Below are 8517 nucleotides of genomic sequence, written 5' to 3' on the forward strand. Positions count from 1 at the left end.
AAAGGGAAATAAAAATGAAAGTAAAACAATTTTAAAGTAAATTAGCTAAACTGAGATGTACCCACAGTCATGAAACTCGACAGATGAAACCACATAGATTGTGATACTGATTGAAAAAAAAGGATGCTGCATAAGAATACATACAATGCCATCTATATCAAGTTTAAAAATACATAAAACAATGCTGTACACTGTTTAGGGATACATCCATATGTAGTAAAATTGCAGAGCAATGGATATGAATAACGAACACCAAATTCAGATTAGTGGTTAACTAGAGGATTTGGGGGAAGGAAGTGGGTTTCTTTAACTGGATTAAATAGTACAAAATATTTCTCAGACATACAGAAAGCAGGTCTCCTTTTTTTCTTAAGAAAGAAAAGGAAAAAAATGGAATTAGCAGATTACAGAACCCAAAATTGCTTTATGTTCCTGATCCAAAAAATGCTAAAAGGGCAATGTTAATGATTCCTATGTAAGAATGTTAAAGGAGGATGTATCCTGATGTATTTACGTTCAAGTTCAAGAAGAAAATTTTAGTTAAATTCTCTCAATTTAGTTTGTTACTCCTCACATTCTCCTCTGTAAAAACAGGGCTTTTATTGGGGGGGGGGAGGTAAGTTATGTGTAATAAAAATAGATAAACTGTCATCACAGCTCCCTTCCAGGTATAATCATGCCTTCATAGGTATATATGAACTTCAAGCCAAGCTGTCACCCAAGAGAGGAGGTGCAGCACCTGGGCCTTGGACTCTGGAACCTAACTACCTGGGATGAGGTACAGCACACACTTGGGCAAATCACTTAAGCTCCCTGTGCCTCAATTTCCTCATGTGTGAAATAAGAATGATAAAAAAAAAAAAACTATCTCATAAAATTGAGAAGAAAATCAGAACAGCACCTGGCCAGAGGAAATACTGTAAAGGTATTGGCTATCATCTTTATTCCAAAGACCATTAGTATAGAAAAAAAAAACCAGGCTTTGTATCAGAAAAATATTATCTAAGTGTGATTACTTTCCAAATTAAATAAAGGATAGAAAAGCTGACCATGACATGACAAACAAATGGGAAGCTTTTTATAGCAAGGTAAGGTTTTTATTTTTCTAACAACATTCCTTAGTATTGTTATACCACCTCCAATGTGTACATATCTGTGTACACACACACCTGGTACAGATTCAAGGTGAAACATTCTATTCCATCTCCCTTGTTCACTTAGCAAAAAGTCCAGTTTGTTGTAGAAAAGTGGGCTACCACCTCCACCGTAAAGTCTCCCCTTTTTCCTGCCCTGTTCTGTCTGAGCTATACCAGACAGGAGCTATGGTATACCTCCTGCCCTGAGCTATACCACACGGTAATGCATCTATTCTTATACCTTCTTCCCTTACACCATATAATGTTCATGCTTTCCTTTCATGAATTCTGAGTTCTTCGAGAGCAGGGACGATCTCTTTTTTTAAATTATTTATTTATAAGTGAATTTTTTAATTTATTCTTCATTGCTGCGTGGGCTTTCTCTAGTTGCAGCGAGCGGGAGCTACTCTTCGTTGTGGTGAGCGGACTTCTCATTGTGGTGGCTCTCTTTGTTGTGGAGCACGGGTTCTAGGTGCACGGGCTCAGTTGTTGTGGCTCGTGGGCTCTACAGCACAGGCTCAGCAGTTGTGGTGCACGGGCTTAGTTGTTCCACGGCATGTGGGATCTTCCCAGACCAGGGCTCGAACCCACGTCCCCTGCACTGGCAGGCGGATTCTTAACCACTGTGCCGCCAGAGAAGCCCAGGGACGATCTCTTAATCATTTTCAAATTCCCAGTGTCTTGCAAGATACATACTAAAGAAATACATGAGAAAATAAATCATTGCCCCTATATATCCTCGTAATACCTTCACAAACAAATAGGGAACTATAGTTGGAGGCAATTTATCCAAAACATTGGTTACTTAGGTATCTTCAGTTCAAAATAAAAATTAGCAGATCCATTAAGCCCACTGAATCATCCAATAATTCTTTACTCCTCCAAATGGGAAACATGAGAAGTAAACATATTTCAGTAAAAACAGCAGTTAAGATTTTAAGTAAGAAGAATTTAGGCATTTAAAATGTCAGGAAGACAGAAGCAGTGCGAAAACTATTATGAAACTAAAAATAGCACGTAAGGAAGAAATCACAAGATTTAATGTTTATATTGTCCCCTTCTTCAGAAAAGAAATAAACTATAATCAGAAGTCAGATGAAAGTATATACCATATTAAGGTGGATAAAAATCAAGATTAAGTCACATGTTAAATCAATTTCACACAATGCTTTGTAGTGAGGTTTTCTAAAAAGACTATGTCATGAGTCAGCAAAAATTGGGCTGATTTTTAGGAATTCAACAGTTCTTGGCAATTTTCTGGAAATTGCTCAGGGCTCCATAATATGGTACTGACTCCTGTCAGGTGGTTACAGGCCCATCTTCTGTTACTATAGAAGAGGTGTCCCTCCTCCCAGCTAAGGCACAGGGCTCACATGCTTTGGATCCCATGCCCTCCCATCTTCTCACAAACTTTGCACAAACAAGTAACACTTTTCTCATCTATTTTCGACCTCCCCCTCTCAACAGACACCCTCCCTTCAGCATTTAAATATGCTAAAAATCAGAACTCGCGGAAGCAGTTTCCGATTCTTGCTGTCTCCATTTTCCCCATCTTCTGCTCCCCATCCTACCCCTACCACCACATCAGTATCTCCTGCCAAGGTCACCCATGACCTCCAAGTTGCTAAATACAACAGATGGTACTCAATTTTCCTCACAGGGGCGTTCCACAGTATTGACAGCTTCCCCCTTGGCAGCAGGGACACCTGCTTCTGGCGGTCCTCGCACCTCCCTGGCCACTACTCCTGTTTCCTTTGCAAGCTCAGCCTCCTATACCCAGCTCCATCCCTGGCCTCTTCCTGTTCTCTTTCTAGTCTCTCCACTGGCAATCTCTACACTGATAGCGTCAAAATGGTAAATGAGTATCACTCAACATCTCCTCCTCCCAACCCATATACTACTATTAATCATCGGGTCTGGAAACTTTGCCTCTAAATCTCCATTTTCTCAATATTTCTGCTAATGATATAAGGCTCTTAAGAGGATCAAATAAGCTAAAATGACCGTACTTTAAGAAGGAAAACAACTTTAATCTGAGTATTAGTATTCATTAAATTGAAATCTCCTTGAAAGCAACGACTTTACAAGTTCATCTTTTTATTTATTCCACATTGTACACCTAGCACGGCACTTTGCATGCAGACGGCATTCAGTAAATGTACTGCAATGAACTATTTGTATTGGCTTAATACATGTTCAACTGAAATAGTCACACATTTAATGGCTTATATTTCCCAAATCATGTCATCATTTGTCTCCTAAGAGGTGAGAATTTTAAGTTAAATCACTCTGTAAAGTGTAAACTACACCGGATACTTTCGATAATTATACTACTACTTATCTAAAGTTAGAAAAAACTGTCAACTTATTTTGGCCTAGCTTTCCTGAACACATCCAAATCCCATCCTCAGGTCCAAATCTCACATAAGTTTCTTGCTTCCCAACTGTTCATCTGAAAGGGGAAAGTTTAAGTATTATAGGAATATTTAAGCTATAAGTACCCTAAAGGCAGGGAGAATGACTTCCTGAAAAAATTCCCTCTCTCACTTTCGTATCTTGCAATGTGAGCTGCAGTGACATTCTGAGTAGAAACAGACATTGAAACTAAAAGAATACTGTTGCTTAGAAGTTCTCTAACTCTTGCTTTATGTACATTTAATTACAGCCTCAGAATGCAAGATCGTCATCTAGTAATATCTCACCATATCAATTCAAAAATCTCCCCAGAAGAAAATACAGTCTCTTCAAAAAGTGGTGTTGGGAAAGCTAGACGGCTACATGTAAAACAACAAAATCTGAACATTCCCTCAAACCATATACAAAAACAAACTCCAAATGGTTTAAAGATCTGAATATAAAACACGACACCATAAAACTCCTAGAAGAGAACATAGGCAAAACGTTCTTTGACGTAAATCGTAGCAATATTTTCTTAAATCAGTCTCCCAAGGGAAATGAAATAAAAGCAAAAATAAACAAATGAGACCTAATCAAACTTAAAAGTTTTGCACAGCAAAAGAAACCATAAACAAAATGAAAAGACGACCTACGAGGGAAATATCTGCAAATGATGCGATTGACAAAGAGTTAATATTCCAACTATACAAACAGCTCATACAACTCAATATCAAACAAAACTCAAACCACCCAATCAGAAAGTGGGCAGAAGTCCTAAACAGACATTTCTCCAAAGAAGACATACAGATGGCTAACAGGCACATGAAAAGATCCTCAACATCACTAATTATTAAAGAAAATACAAATCCAAACAAACCACAATGAGGTATCACCTCACACCTGTCAGAATGGCTACTATCAAAAGTCTACATATAATAAATGCTGAAGGAGAAAAGGGAACCCTCCTACACTGTTGGTGGGAATGTAATTTGGTGTAGCCACTATGGGAAACAGTATTCAGGTACTTTAAAAGACTAAAAATAGAATCACCATATGATCCAGTAATTCCACTCCAGAAAGGATGAAAAGTCTAATTCAAAATGAACATTCGGGTACATGTATATTAGCAGCACTATTTACAATGGCCAAGACATGGAAGCAACACAAGTGCCCATCAACAGACAATTGGCTTAAGAAGATGTGATGTGTATATGCGTGTGTGTGTGTGTGTTTATAATATTACTCAGCCATAAAAAAGAATGAAATATTGCCATTTGCAGCAACATGAAGGGACCTAGAGAATATTAAGCTTAGTGAAAAAAGTCAGACAGAAAAAGACTATATGATATCACTTGTATGTGGAATCTAAAAAATAATACAAATGAATATATATACAAAACAGAAACAGACTCACAGACACAGAAAACAAACATGGTCACCAAAGGGGAGAGGGAGGAGGGGAGGGACAAATTAGTAGTACGGGATTAACAGATACAAACTACTATACGTAAAACAGATAAGCAACAAGGATGTACTGTATAGCACAGGGAATTATACCCAATATCTTGTAATAACCTATAATGGAATATAATCTGTCAAAAAAAAAAGAAAGAGAAATAAGTAAAATTAAATAAAAGGAATCTGAGAGGTAAAGAGATGCCAGTGAGGGCTTCCCTGGTGCCGCAGTGGTTGAGAGTCCGCCTGCCGACGCAGGGGACACAGGTTCGAGCCCCGGTCCAGAAGGATCCCACGTGCCACGGAGCGGCTGGGCCCGTGAGCTATAGCCACTGAGCCTGCGCGTCCGGAGTCTGTGCTCTGCAACGGGAGGGGCCACGACAGTGAGAGGCCCGCGTACCACAAAAAAAAAAAAAAAAAAAAAAAGAGATGCCAGTGAAAACGTTCCCTTTCCAGATCCTGAATTTTAAGTCTGATCAATTTTCTTTCTACCGTACTGACACTGGGCAATCTTAATTTAAACAAAACTGGACTCGCTGGAAAATGACATATAATATAGTTTATTTTACATATTCGTATATTTATTTTCTTAGTGTTCCATACCACTCTTACAAATTATTAGAAGTAAACTCATAAAAGGTAAATTTTTAAATTAGTATTTAATATTAGAGAAGACTAAAATAACATGAATGAAAAATGCCAGCTGGTATCATGGACTCAATCCTGGAACGGAAAAAAGAGCATTAGTGGAAAAACTGGTGATATCTGAATAAAGTCTATAGTTAAGAGGATAATATCAATATTAATTTCTTGTTTTGACAAATGAACCAAGGTTATGTGACACGTTAATGTAAGAGCAGGGGAGCTGGGTTATGGTATACAGGAATATTCCATATTTGCAACTTTTCTGTAAATCTCAAATCATCCCAAAATAAAAAGTTTAAAAATATATATATAGTACCCAGTCTAGTCAACAAGCACTACTGGTCACCCACCATCTAAGGGGAAAAATAAAAAAACCTCCCTAGGCTAGGTTTCCATCTAAATCACAATCCTCTATATAATATTCGTTCACACACTACTTGTCCTTCATTACACATTACACATATCATAATTTGTAATTATATATTATTTGTATGAGATTTGCTTCATGTTTGTTTCCTCCGTAAAGGCAAAGCTCACATCAGTTCCGTTCACTGCTGCATTCTTAGCACTTTACGTGGTGCCTGACATAGAATAGGAATTAAAGGCTCTAAGTGAGCAATTAGTTGAAAGAGGAATGGTTAATTTAAGCACAACCAGACAGCAGAGGAGCACAAAAGCAATGAGAAAAATGTTGGGGCTTTAAGATCTGACTTCCCAAACCAGACAGGGATTGCTCCTTCCCATCCCTCCTTCCTTCCTTCTTTCCTTCAAGGACATGACTCAGAATATTCCAGCTTTAAATCAACCAGCGCAAACATCTTACAAACCCAGTAACTGAGACCCAAAGACACTAGGTGACCCATACATCCAGTGGATCTCTGCTCTACACCCAACACTGCCATCCTACAGAAGCAACTCTTTCTATAGAAAAAGAGAGAAACCAGGAAAAGTCTAAAGGGAAAATGCCAGAGTGACTAAAGAAGTCTTACTCATTCCTAAGGGTGAGAAGTGCATGGGAAGACGCCAGAACACAAAAGAAAAGAATAAAGTCTGTGCAGCACACTCCCGTGTCACACCTCCTCCGCCCTGTAATAACCTACTAATACACTTTCAGGAGCACCTCAGCAGCACCCTTCAACTCTCGGAACTAATCTGGGGAAACAAAAAAGGTTATCATCAAACTACAGCTCTCCTGGCCACTCAAACAAAAATCCACGGTGACAACTATTCAGCCAGCCACCAAGGAGTGGCAGCGTACTATAGTGCTTAGATGTGAAAGCTCTGGATTTTCAGACAGGCGGATCTGAATCCCAGCTTCTCCTCTTACTTGCTGTGATCTGGGGGCAAGTTAATATAGCCAAACGGCAGTTTCTCCAGCTGTAAAATGGGAATAACCGCCACCCTAGTGGGTTGTTAAGTTTCAGAGATAGTATACAGAAAGCTCTTAGCACAACGCCTGCAATGTTATAAAGGCTCAATAAGTGTCAGCTGTTTGTCATCTTATTTGGCTATAATCACTTTCACGAGGCCTATTCTCTCTCTAACGTCCATATAATTTCAAAGACGTTGTTCTACCCTATTTTTGAAGGGCCATATACACAATAGCTTCGAGCACATTTTCTAAATCCAGCCTGGACAAACCAGTTCTACGTCTCTGGGCCTCAGGTTCCTCATCTGTGAAACGGGCCAGATCATCCCTACCCCACTGGGCTACTGGTAGTGAGCACTCTCTCGGTGTTACACATTCCACTACTGCTGTATAATTAAAACGCACCTAGGGAAAATAAACCTTCAACTCCCAACCCCAAAACAACAGTATTCATCCCCGCCCCATCACCACCGGTCGTGGCCTGAACAAATACCAAAGTCGACCCATCTCACACCCCCAATTTCTCCTCACGCCCCGCAGCAACCCACCCCCCCAGTGTGGGTTTCCGAAACCGCAGGGCTCAGTTTCCTCCCAGCGACGGCGTCAGAGCCGGGCTAGTGAAAGCTGCCAATTCCCCAGGCCACCCCGCCCCCAAAGCGCCGGGAGAGACCCCGCGCAGCCTTCCTCCCCCGGACAGCGCGGCCGCCCGGGCTGCGGTTCCCCCAGCTCACGTGGGCCCTTCGGCCCGGGCCCCACCTCACCCGCTTCCCGGACCCCACGGGCGCGCCTCCCACACACGCCGCGGGCCGGCCCCAGAGCCCGCACCCCCAGCGCGCACACCCTCGGCGTCGGGCTCGGCGGCCACGTCGAGGAGCCGGGGCCTCCAGGCCGGCCGCGTCCCTCCCCCAGGCCCGGGCCGCCCTCGGGCCCAGCCCGGCCGCACGCGGAGGCCCCGCCGCCAACACGGCCCCGCCGCTCCCACCACAGGCGCTGCACTCACCGCGACGTCGGAGCTCCGGTTCCTCCGGCCCATGCAGGCCTGGCTGTGCCCCCAGAGCATTCACGCCCCGGGCCGCCTCCTGGGGACCCTGACGCAGCCTCCGCGGTCGCACTGCGAGAGGGCGGCGGTCGGCTGCCCGGTCAGCTGCCGCGCCGACTCGTCTCAGCCCCAGCACTCGCAACAAGCGCAGCGTAGCGCCCCAGCGCCTGCAGACCAGCGTCTGTTGAGCCGAACCGCCCAGGACGCGCGCCCCCGGCCGGCGCTCGTTGCATATGCAGAGAGGCAGCAGCCCATTGGCCCGCGGGCGGTGGCGCGTGCGGGGCTGGGCCTATCGAATTCCGGCCGGGAGCGCGGCGCGGGCGGCCGGGGGCGGGGCGGGGTTACTATGGGTCATTCGCCCGAGCCGGGGCGGACGGGACCCAGCCGCAGCCGGCGCGGGGCGGGGACAGGTCGGCGGGGAGGGACGGGACCACTGCGGCCGGGGGAGGGGAGGGGAGCCAGTCCGTGCGGCCACG

General features: G+C 43.5%; 1 protein-coding gene across 1 annotated transcript in view; it reads right to left on the reverse strand.

The window, feature by feature from the left end:
- Positions 1-8257, reverse strand: part of ACSL3 (acyl-CoA synthetase long chain family member 3) — an 82230-nt gene extending 73973 nt beyond the window's left edge. Inside the window, exon 1 of the mRNA XM_029225209.1 lies at positions 8003-8257. The gene's annotated coding sequence lies outside the window, so the exon portion shown is untranslated. The remainder of the gene's footprint in view (positions 1-8002) is intronic.
- Between the last annotated feature and the right edge of the window lie 260 nt (positions 8258-8517).

This window comes from Monodon monoceros, unplaced genomic scaffold (genome assembly GCF_005190385.1).
Source record: "Monodon monoceros isolate NGI ecotype Baffin Bay Population unplaced genomic scaffold, NGI_Narwhal_1 Super_Scaffold_16, whole genome shotgun sequence".
Lineage (NCBI taxonomy): Eukaryota > Metazoa > Chordata > Mammalia > Artiodactyla > Monodontidae > Monodon > Monodon monoceros.